We start from the raw sequence: 11,867 nt of genomic DNA on the forward strand, positions 1-11,867 counted from the left end.
TAGTAGTAGATGCTCATTAAATACTTCCTGTTGTTAAAAGAATAAATGGGAATGACTGGTGCTCACGTAACCAAAATGAGGTTGGGCAGGGATATATATGGCACTAGCCACCTGGCCACCACCAAGATGTCTCCATCTCTCATCTCAGCTTCTTTGTGCATCTCAGCTTCAGTTTGTCAGACACGAGCTCCATGAGACTAGAAATTTGGCAGCTGTCCTCTCACTAGGAGAGGAAGTAAATTCTCCCTCTGGATTTTATCCAGCCAGCCTGGATTTTATCAAATTGGAAAATCCAAGAAGGAGCTGTGATTGGCCTGGCCTATGACCTGTGCTTACTCCTGTGATTGAAGCACTGTGATTGGCAACCTGGATTAGGACCACCTGATTGGAGTTTGGCGAGGATCCATTCCCCAAAAGAAGAGTGATGATGTTCTTATGGGAAGGGAGGATGGCCAGGCAAATTGAACCATAGATGTCCACTGCAGAAGGATGGGCAGGATAAGGATTTCAGCAGAAATGTGCACACCTCATACTAACTTATTGAGGGTATTTTATCAAAACACAGTCTATTAGAACTACAGGACTTCTATATGGAGCTAGACCTTAAACCTTTTAAACTCAGGAATTGGGGCCATACACAAACTCTGCTTATACTGTGTGCTACCATTGAATTATTGAAAAGACACCCAAATTGTCTTCTTTTGCATTAATATATATATATTTTTTAAGACAGAGTCTTCCTCTGTCACCCAGGCTGGAATGCAGTGGTGTGATCTTGGCTCACTGCAACCTCCGCCTCCTGGGTTCAAGCGATTCTCCTGCCTGAGCCTCCCAAGTAGCTGTGATTACAGGCACCTGCCACCATGCTGGCTAATTTTTGTATTTTTAGTAGAGACAGTGTTTCACCATGTTGGCCAGGCTGGTCTCAAACTCCTGACCTCAGGTGATCTGCCCGCCCCGGCCTCCCAAAGTGCTGGGATGACAGTCATGAGCCACTGTTCCCGGCCCTTTTGCATTAATCTTTCTGGTGAGCTTCTTAGAATACGTGAGACATAAGCACGTAAATGAATAGGAAGACTCAATATCATAAAATATCAATTCATTTACCAATTAATCTGTTCATGTGATGAAATTCCAACAGAAATCCCAACAAAGTTTTTCTTTTTCTCTTTTCTTTCCTTCCTTCCTTCCTTCCTTCCTTCCTTCCTTCCTTCCTTCCTTCCTTCCTTCCTTCCTTCCTTCCTTCCTTCCTTCCTTCTTCTTTCTTTCTTTTCTTGAGATAGGGTCTCACTCTGTTGCCCAGTCTGGAGTACAGTGATGCAGTCTCAGCTCACTGCAGTCTCGACCTCTCAGGCTCAAGCCATCCACCCACCTCAGCCTCCCAAATAGCTGAGACTATAGGCATGCACCACCAACCCCAGATAATTTATTTTATTTTATTTTTTGTAGAGACAGCATCTCACTATGTTGCCCAGGCAACTTGAACTCCTGAGCTCAAGTGATCCTAGCACTTTGGCCTCCCAAAGTGGGATTACAGGTATGAGCCACTATGCCTGGCCCAGGGGTTTTCAATTAAAATGAACAAGCAGATTCTAGATTCTATTTTTAGGGCCCCAAATAGGAAAGACATACTGAATAATAATTAAGTAGGGGAACATTCTCTACCGGATAACAAGACTTTGTGCAAGCTACAGTAATTAAGACAGAATGAAAAAAAGACAGTATGGTGAGGAGGCTGGCATAGATCAACAAATAGAAACTGTAGTAGACCACTCTAAGATAACCCCAATTTTCCCCACCTCAGAGTATTCACAGTCTTGTCTACTTCCCTGACCTTGAGTATGAGCTGGATTTGGTGGCTCACTTCTGATACAAAGAGCATGACAGACATGATAAGGTGTCACTTCGTGTCACTTCTGAGATTAGAGAATGAACAGGTTGTGATTCTTGAGAGCTCTCTGTCACTTTCTTTCATCTCTCACTTGGAGGGTAAGCAAGTTGTCATGTTGAGAGCAACACTAAGGAGAGATGCATATGGCAAGGAACCAATGTCTCTGGTCAACAGCCAGTGAGAGCCAGATGTCTGCCATCAGCTACACAGTGAAATTGCAAGTGGGTCCTTTTTCAGTAGAGCTTCAAAATGACTGCTGCTTTGGTCAACCCCTTAATCACTGTCTTGTGAGAGACCCTGATCCAGAACTACCTAGCTGGACCATTCCCAGATTCTTAAACCACAGAAACTGTGAGATAATCAATATTTATTGTTTTCAGCTGCTAAGTTTTGGAATCAGTTGTTGTGTATTAATAGGCAACCAATATACATACCCACCATGTTTATGTCTGTGTGTGTATATTTTATATATAATATATATTACATATAATATATATGTAATATATATTATATGTTTTATACATATTATATATTATATATTATATATTTTATATATTTTTTATATATTATATATATATATAAAAACTTGATATGTGTTATGTTAGTGCTAGTGGGGAAAAGATTATTTTTTCAATGAATGGGGTAAGGACAATTGATTATGTATGTGATAAAAAAAATCTCTATTTCATATCATAAAGGAAAACATAAGTCCAAGAGGATTACAGACATAAATGTGAAAAGGCAAAACTTAAAACCTTGAAGAATAAAATACTAGAAAATGCTGTTGTGAATTCATGGTAGAAATTTCTTAATGAAGGCCGGGCACGGTGGCTCACGCCTATAATCCCAGCACTTTGGGAGGCTGAGAGAGGTGGATTGCCCGAGCTCAGGAGTTTGAGACTAGCCTGGGCAACACGGTGAAACACTGTCTCTGTTAAAATACAAAAAATTAGCCAGGCCTGGTGGCGTGTGCTTATAGTCCCAGCTACTTGGGAGGCTGAGGTAGGAGAATTCTTTGAACCTGGGAGGTGGAGGTTGCAGTGAGCCAAGATCATGCCACTGCACTCCAGCCTGGGTGACAGAGCAAGACTCTGTTTCCAGAAAAAAATAAAGAGAGAGAGAGAAAGAAACAAAGAAAGAAAGAAATTTCTTAATGAGATATAAAAGCACAAAGTATAAAAGAAAGCTAAAACACACCCAGAAGGTAAAAAGTTAAACCATAGACTAGGAGAAAGTATGGGCAACACACACAGCCAACAAAGGTTCAGTATCCAGAATATGTAAAAACTGTTAGAAATCAATGAGAAAGAGACACACAACTCAATAGAAAAAAATGGCAAAAGAGAATAATAGGCAATTTACAAAAGAAAGAATAGAAATAGCATATAGGCATATGAAAAATTGCTCCAAGTCTCCCCCACATGGTGAAACCCCACCTCTACTAAAAGTACAAAAATTACCCGGGTGTGGTGGCACATGCCTGCAATCCCAGCTACTTGGGAGGCTAAGGTGGGAGAATCACTTGAACCTGGGAGGCAGAGGTTGCAGTGAGGTGAGATCACGCCACTGCACTCCAGCCTGGGTGACAGAATGAGACCCTGTCTCAAAAAAAGGAAAGGAAGAAGGAAGGAGGAAGGAAGAAGGAAGGAAGAAAAGAAAAGAAAAGAAGAGGCCAGGAACAGTGGTTCACGCCTCTAATCCCAGCACTTTAGGAGGCTGAGGCGGGCGGATCATGAGGTCAGGAGTTCGAGACCAGCCTGACCAACATGGTGAAACCCCATCTCTACTAAAAATACAAAAATTGACCAGGTGTGGTGGCACATGCCTGTAACCCCAGCTACTCAAGAGGCTGAGGCAGGAAAATCACTTGAAACTGGGAGGCAGAGGTTGCAGTTAGCTGAGATCACACCACTGCACTTCAGCCTGGGCGAGAGAATGAGACTCTGTCTCAAAAAAAGTAAAAGAAAAAGAAAAATCGCTCCAATTTTCTGGTAAATAGGAAAATGCAATTTAATATAGAAATGAGTTTTCTTTTATGCTCTTGAGATTGACAGAAATTAAAAAATTAAAAACCTGTAAATATCAAGTGTTGGTGTGGATGTAAAACAGCTAAAATGACTAAACACTTGCTGGTGGACACACTTTGGAAAGTAATTTGGCAGTATCTAATTAAGTTGAAGAGAGTACCTCCTGGATCCACTGCTAAGTATATATCCTAGAGGGTTATTGTGTCTGCACTCCATGAGACATGTATAACAGACATGGTTTGAATGGCAAAAAAAAAAAAAAAAAGAAGAAAAAAAGATAAAGCCTTAATGTCCAACCGTAGGAAAATAGATGATTGTGTTATTTTCATTGAGTGGACTACTACACCTAAGTACAAATGAAAGAACCAGAGCTACTGTTCCAACACGGATAAATCTCATAATGAAATGAAAAAAAATTACAAGTTGCAGAAGAATACACATAGCACAATGCCATTTTTGCAAAGCTTAAAAATATGCAGAATGACATAACGTATTGCCCAGGGCTAAATACACATCTAGTAATGTTACAGGAAGTGCCTGGGAATAAACAAAGTCAGGAACATGATTTCCTCTAAGGGGCAGCAGAGGAAGACATAGGGGAGGGATATACTGTAGATTTCACTGTGTTGACAATGTTTTATAACTTAAGCTGGATGTTGGGCAAATGGAGAGTTGTATTATTCTTTATGACTCTCTGTATATTTTAAATATTTCATCGCACATTTTTTTTAAACTAAAAAGTAACAAGCACCACATAGAGAAACAAAAGAGAAGACAGTGATAGTGGGGAAGAAATAGTTTAGAAATAGTCCCTGTTTGAGAAGATACAAATTCCAAAGAATTTAGAAGTGCTTTGTCAAACTAAAAAACAGAAAGAGGTTCTTTAAAAGAAAACGGTATTTATTTGAACGTAGGGCATTGCAATGGGAATATGTATGCCATAGTAAACTATATGCATATTCAGGGAAATAAAGGAAAACAAAAGTTTTTTAATGAAAAATGAGGAAGATTACATAATTGTTTTGAGGCAATTATCCTTGGCTACAATGATCAACAGTAAGGGTGATGATGTCTGTCTAAGGATAGACAGAGTTCCTGGGTGGATGTCCTTACAGAAGTGTTTTTTTGCAAAAGGTTTCCATGGCCTTTGTAGAAGACTGTAGTTTCACAGAATCTTTTGTGATAATTTTGTCATCAGGCATACAAGCGTAAGACCCTTTTTTTCATAGCCCCTCTCAACTCTATTTGTCAGGATTTTTATAAAACACTTCACACTGACATGAAAACTTTCACATTCTCCTTTTTGGTCGAAGGGGTGTATTAATTTTCCCAGGGATGATGTAACACATTAACACAAACTTGGTGACTTAACACAACAGAAACTTATTATCTCACAATTCTGGAGGCAAGAAGTGTGAAATCAAGGTGTTAGCTGGGTCATCCCCCAATTATAGGCTCTACAGAAAATCCTTCCTTGCCTCTTCCAGCTTTTGGTGGCTCCTGGAGTCCCTTGTTTTGTGGAAATGTGTCTCTAATGTCTGCCTTCATCTTCACATGGCCTTCCTCCCTGTCTTCATGTCTATAATCTCTCTCCACTTTCTTTGATTAGGACTTTAGTCATAGATTTAGGATTCTCCCTAAATCAGGATGATTTCTGTTGGTAGAAGAGCTGAGGCAGGACTGGCTTGTCTGTCATAATATAAAAGAGTCTTGGAAGATGTCCAGGGTACAGTGTCTAAAACCCCTCGTGGCCCTTGGAACACCAAGCTCTGTGCCAAAGGGTGGAAGGTTGCCCTGCTGCACCACAAATCTAGGCCCAGGGCATAAAACCCCTCGTGGCTTGGATGGAATCCAGGGCTCAGGGCGTAAAACCTCTCATGGCCTCTGGAATGTGCACAGACTTGTTGGTAGCTCTCCCAGGCTTGTAAACATGTTCTCCATTATCTCAAGCAGCAGAGCATATTCTATATGTGTCAAAGAAAATGCTAAATTGTCACAGCTATGCTTCATGCACCGCTACCTTTCTACCCCCACATCCTCATGCCCTCACCTGCTTACCCCCACATCCACACGTCCTCACCACCTGCTTCTTTGTTTGATCACCAATAAATAGTGTGGGCTCCCTGAGCTTGGGGCCTTTGCAGCCTCCATACCAGCGTTGTCGTCCTGGCCCACATTATGCACTCTTTACTTCTCTTTTCTCATTCCTTTGACTCCGCCGGACTTTGTAGCCCCCATGGCCTGGTGTTGGGTCTGATCACCCCAACATTTATGGCACCCAACATGGGGCTATGAAGACCCCAGTGAAGGAACGCTAGAGCATGTGGAATGTGGAAGCAGAGGACGCATTGTCAGAGGACACCTGAGGATGACTGAAAGAAGCTCGGTGGGTAAGCTGGGCGCTCTGAAGAACCAGGGTAACAATGGGACAGAATGAAAGTAAACATTTTGCTTAATTAAATTTCTTAAGGGATTTACTATGGAGATGGGGAGTAAAAGTTAGTACTCAGAATTTATTAAAACTCTTTAGTACTGTAGAACAGTTTTGCCCATGGTTCCCAGAACAAGGGACAATGGAGTTGGATGAATGGGAAAGAATTGGTAGAGATTTTAAAAAGGCACATAAAGAAGGAGCCCAAATTCCAGTTTCTGTTTGGTCACTGTGGGTGTTGGTAAGGCAGCTCTTCAGCCATTTCAAACAGATGATGAGACAGATTCAGATGAGGAAGAGGCAGACAAGTATGAAAAATTAACTTCAGATTCTGAATGTGAGGAACAGGAAGAGGAGGAAATTAAAGAAAAGAAAGGGAAGCTGAAAAAGGTGTATTTTACTAGCCCATCCGTTCCACCTGCTGAATTAAGTGAATGGCCACCTCCTCCCTCTCCCCTTAATGGGTCAGATGATGAATTAGCTGTAAAACATACTGCTCCTGTAGTGGCAACATTAAAACCTGGAGCGATTGGTGGTGCTATACAAAATTCTATTGAGAAGGCTAGAGCTGAAGAAGACCTTGAAGCATGGCAATCTCCCATTACTGTAATCCAGCAAGAAGGACAGAATAAAACTAATCTGGCCACTTTTTATTTTAAGTTATTAAAGGAATTTATGCAAGCCATTAGTCAATATGGGCCAAATTTTCCTTTTGTACAAACTTTACTAAAGAATGTGACTCTTGATAATAGATTAATACCATATGACTGAGATACTTTAATAAAATCTGTTCTCACTCCATCCCAGTACTTGCAGTTTAAAACTTGGTGGGCTGATGAAGCTCAAACTCAGGCAAGAGAAAACACACAAGCACAGCTGCCTGTGCCTGTTTCCTTTGAACAGTTAATGGGGATGGGCCCTAATTGGGGCCAATTAGACAATCAAGCAGTAATGAAAAATGTTGCCATTGTTCAGTTACATACTTACAGGCATGGAAAAAAATAAATGTTACAGGGAAAAGATATCCTTATTTCATTAGACCTAAGAGAGGGAAGCCTCATTTGGATGAATATATTAAGGCTTGTGATAGCATTGAAGGTAACTTAAATAAGACTACTCTTTTAGCTCAAGCTATGGCTGGATTAAAGGTGGGAAAAATATGCCCCGTTTCTCTGGCTCTTGTTTTAATCGTGGGCAATTTGGACACACAAACAAGGAATGTAGAAAAGGAAATCAAAAGGCAAAAACTATTACCATCAATCAACAGAAAAGTCCCGGTATCTGCCCCTGGTGTAAGAAAGGCAATCTCTGGGCAAATCAGTGTTATTCTAAATTTAGCAAAGATGGGCAACCTCTTTTGGGAAATGGGAAGAGGGGCCCACCTTGGGCCCCTTAACAAACTGAGGCATATCCAGCACAGTCAGTTTACTTACAAATATACAAAAATTGTCCCCCACCACAATAGGCAGTGCTGCTGTAGATCTTTGCAGTACAGTTCCCGTTTCCTTACTTCCTGGGGAGCCACCAAAAAAGGTCCCCATGGGAGTGAGGGGCCCTTTACCCTCAGGAACAGTTGGTCTATTGCTTGGAAGATCTAGTTTAAATTTAAGAGGTGTCACTGTACATACAGGAATTAATTGATTCTGATTATACTGGAGAAATTCAATTGATTATTAGTTCCTCAACTCCATGATCTGCTTCCCCAGGAGAAAGAATTGCTCAGTTGTTACTGTTACCTTATGCAAAACTGGGGAGCAGCACAGTAAAAAGAATAGGAGGCTTTGGTAGTACGAATCCAGCAGGAAAAGCTGTATATTGGGTTAATCGAGTGTCTGATAAGAGACCTATTTGTACAGTAACCATTCAAGGAAAAGACTTTGAAGGGTTAGTAGATACTGGAGCTGATGTTTCTATTATTGCTTTAATTCAATGGCCCTGACACTGGCCCAAACAAAAGACATCTGTTGGTATTATTGGAGTAGGGGCTGCATCAGAAGTTTTTCAAAGTTCTTTAATTTTGCCATGCCAAGGGCCGGATGGCCAAGAAGGGACAATTCAACCTATTATTACACCTATTCCTGTCAATCTGTGGGGTAGAGACTTATTACAACAATGGGGGGCTGAAATATCATTCCTATGGATCAGTATAGTAATAACAGTAAACAAATGATGAGAAAAATGGGATATCTCCTAGGAAATGGACTGGGAAAAAATGAAAATGGCCAACCAGAACCTTTAGAACTAAAAGGGCAAACAGATTGAACTGGATTAGGGTATCATTTTTAGGAGCAGCCATTGCTGAGCCTCTGGCTCCCATTCCTCTTTTGGTTAACTGCCAAACTGGTTTGGGTGGAGCAATGGCCACTGAAACAGGAAAAACTGGAGACTTTTAAAAAATTGGTGCAGGAACAATTGCAAAAGGGACATCTAGAGCCTGCTTTCTCCCCTTGGAATTCTCCTTTGTTTGTTATTGAGCAAAAATCAGGGAAATGGAGAATGTTAACAGATTTGAGGGCCATTAATGCTGTAATTCAACCCATGGGCACACTGCAACCAGGGCTGCCCTCTCCAACAATGATCCCAAAATACTGACCTCTCATAGTAATAGATTTAAAAGATTGCTTCTTTGCCATTCCTTTAGCTACTCAAGATTATGAAAAATTTGCTTTTACTGTTCCTGCTGTAAATAACAAAGAACCAGCAGACAGATACCATTGGAAAGTATTACCACAAGGCATGTTAAATAGCCCGACTATTTGTCAAACTTATATTGGAAAAGCTATTAAGCCAGTTAGAGAACAATTCGAAAAATGTTATATTATCCATTACATGGATATTTTATGTGTAACTGAAACTATGGAGGAATTAATGCTATGCTACAAACAGTTAGAAAAGGCTGTAACTCCAGCAGGTTAATCATAGCCCCCAGTAAAATCCAAACTTCTACTCCCTTTCAATATTTAGAAATTAAAGTAGAACAAAATACTATTAAGCCTCAAAAGGTTCAAATTAGAAAAAATAATTTTAAAACTCTAAAAGATTTTCAAAAATTATTAGGAGACATTAATTAAATTCATCCCACGTTAGGCATTCCTACCTATGCCGTGTCTCGCCTCTTTTCTACCTTACGAGGTAATTCTAATCTTAACAGTAAACCCTCTTTATCCAAAGAGGCATTAGAGAAAATTCAATTAATTAAAAGAAAAATTCAACAAGCACAAGTAAAACAATTTGATCCTATGCAGACATTACAGTTTTTAGTTTTTCCTACTAAACACTCACCTACAAGTGTTATTGTTGAACAGAATAATCTGATTGAGTGGCTTTTTCTACCTCACAATACAACTAAAGCGCTCACTCTGTACTTAAATTGCTGTACTAACTAATAGAACAAGCAAGGCTGTGCACAACAAAATTAATGAAATATGATCCAAATCAAATTATAGTTCCAATAAACAAACAAAAATTCTGCAGGTTTATATTAATTCCCAGGAATGGCAAGTTAATTTGACAGTTTTATTGGTGTTCTTGATAATCATTATCCTAAATCCAAAAGATTCTAATTTCTTAAATTAACATCATGGATATTTCCTTCCATTATTCAAAAAACCTCTATTGAAGGGGCCATTACTATGTTTACTGAGGGATCTAGTAATGGAAAAGCCTCATTTTTGGGACCTAAACAATAGTTTTTTTTTTTTTTTTTTTTTTTTTGAGACGGAGTCTCGCTCTGTCGCCCAGGCTGGAGTGCAGTGGCCGGATCTCAGCTCACTGCAAGCTCCGCCTCCCGGGTTTACACCATTCTCCTGCCTCAGCCTCCCGAGTAGCTGGGACTACAGGCGCCCGCCACCTCGCCCGGCTAGTTTTTTGTACTTTTTAGTAGAAACGGGGTTTCACCGTGTTAGCCAGGATGGTCTTGATCTCCTGACCTCGTGATCCGCCCGTCTCGGCCTCCCAAAGTGCTGGGATTACAGGCTTGAGCCACCGTGCCCGGCCCAACAATAAGTTTTTCAAACTGACTTTGCTTCTGCTCACAGGGCTGAACTTCTGGCTGTGATAACAGTGTTAAAAACTTGTAAACAGCCAGTAAACATTGTTTCTGATTCAGCCTATGTAGTGCAAGCCATGCAAAATATTGAATGTGCCTTAATTCAAAATGTGACTAATGACCAACTTAATCTTTTATTTCATTCTTTACTGCAAGCAGTAAAACAAAGGCATTCCCCTTTCTGTATCACTCATATGAGAGTACATACTAATCTCCCTGGCCCTTTAACTAAACTTAATCAAAGGATGGATAATTATATGGGGAAGAGGATTTGCTCATGTCTCTCCAGGTAACAATCAGGTGCCTGTATGGGTGCCCACCAAACATCTGAAGATCTATCATGAGCTACAGCAGGAAGAGAGGACTCTGGGAAGAGCCAAAGCTCCCTATATGAGTGATAGCGCAAATAAGCATCTCAGAGATGAAGGAGAAAACCAAGAATAGTCATCAGGCAAATTCTCCAACATGGGGATAAATCAAGAAGTTTGCACAGATGGCAAAGGACAACTTGAAAGCACAGAACAAACTAAAAACAACTGGTAACCTGATGGTGGCCATGCTGGCAGTACTCACCACAGTGGTAAGCCTCCCTACATGGGAGCAACTCAGAATTTCACTTATTGAGCATATGTCCCATTTCCTCCTTTAATTAGGTCTGTGAGTTGGATGGACCATGTTACTGAGGTGTATACCAACGACAGTACCTGGATACCTGAGCCCGTAGATAGCCGAGGGCCAATGAATCCTAAAAAAGAAGAGATAAAAATAAATATACTCATAGAATATAATTATCCCCCAATATGCCTGGGACCTGCTGTTGGATGTTTACAGATGAACACACAGGCCTGGTTGGCAGTAGTCCACCCAAAAATAAACATAGGCTGCTTTGCATATGATTTCAGGGCACAGTTTAAAATACAATCATTCCCATCCTAAAACCCTGCAGTTCCATCTGAATAAGTTCAAATATAAACAAAATAAAGTTTAATTTAAAGATGCAGATGTTTAAACTTGGAAAAATTGTATAGCAAGTAAGGCTGAGGTGCTACAAAATAATTCCTATGGAATCGTCATTAATTAGTACCCTAAGGGGATCTTTAAAGAAAATTGCACCAGAAGGCCTTCTTGTAGAACAAATGTAATAAACCAGTGGAACCGTTGGTAATTAAATCATACACAATATATTTGGACAAAAAACTGAGGTCCCTATCATGTGGAGTCCTACTGGCATTGTTACCTCAGTCCAAAAATAATATCTCCTTACATAGGACAGGACCATTCTGAATTATGGAAATTAGCGATGGCTCAAAGTTCAATCAAAATGTGGGAGGGTAAATATAACAAGTATAAAGGGGAGGGAGGTATAAATATTCTTTCTTCTCTTTCCAACAGGATTTTTTGGATTCAAAGTTGTGTCTGGCCACCTTTTGTGCTAGCAATAGGAAATGTTACTCTTGATATAAACACACA

Source organism: Rhinopithecus roxellana, chromosome 4 (genome assembly GCF_007565055.1).
Source record: "Rhinopithecus roxellana isolate Shanxi Qingling chromosome 4, ASM756505v1, whole genome shotgun sequence".
NCBI lineage: Eukaryota > Metazoa > Chordata > Mammalia > Primates > Cercopithecidae > Rhinopithecus > Rhinopithecus roxellana.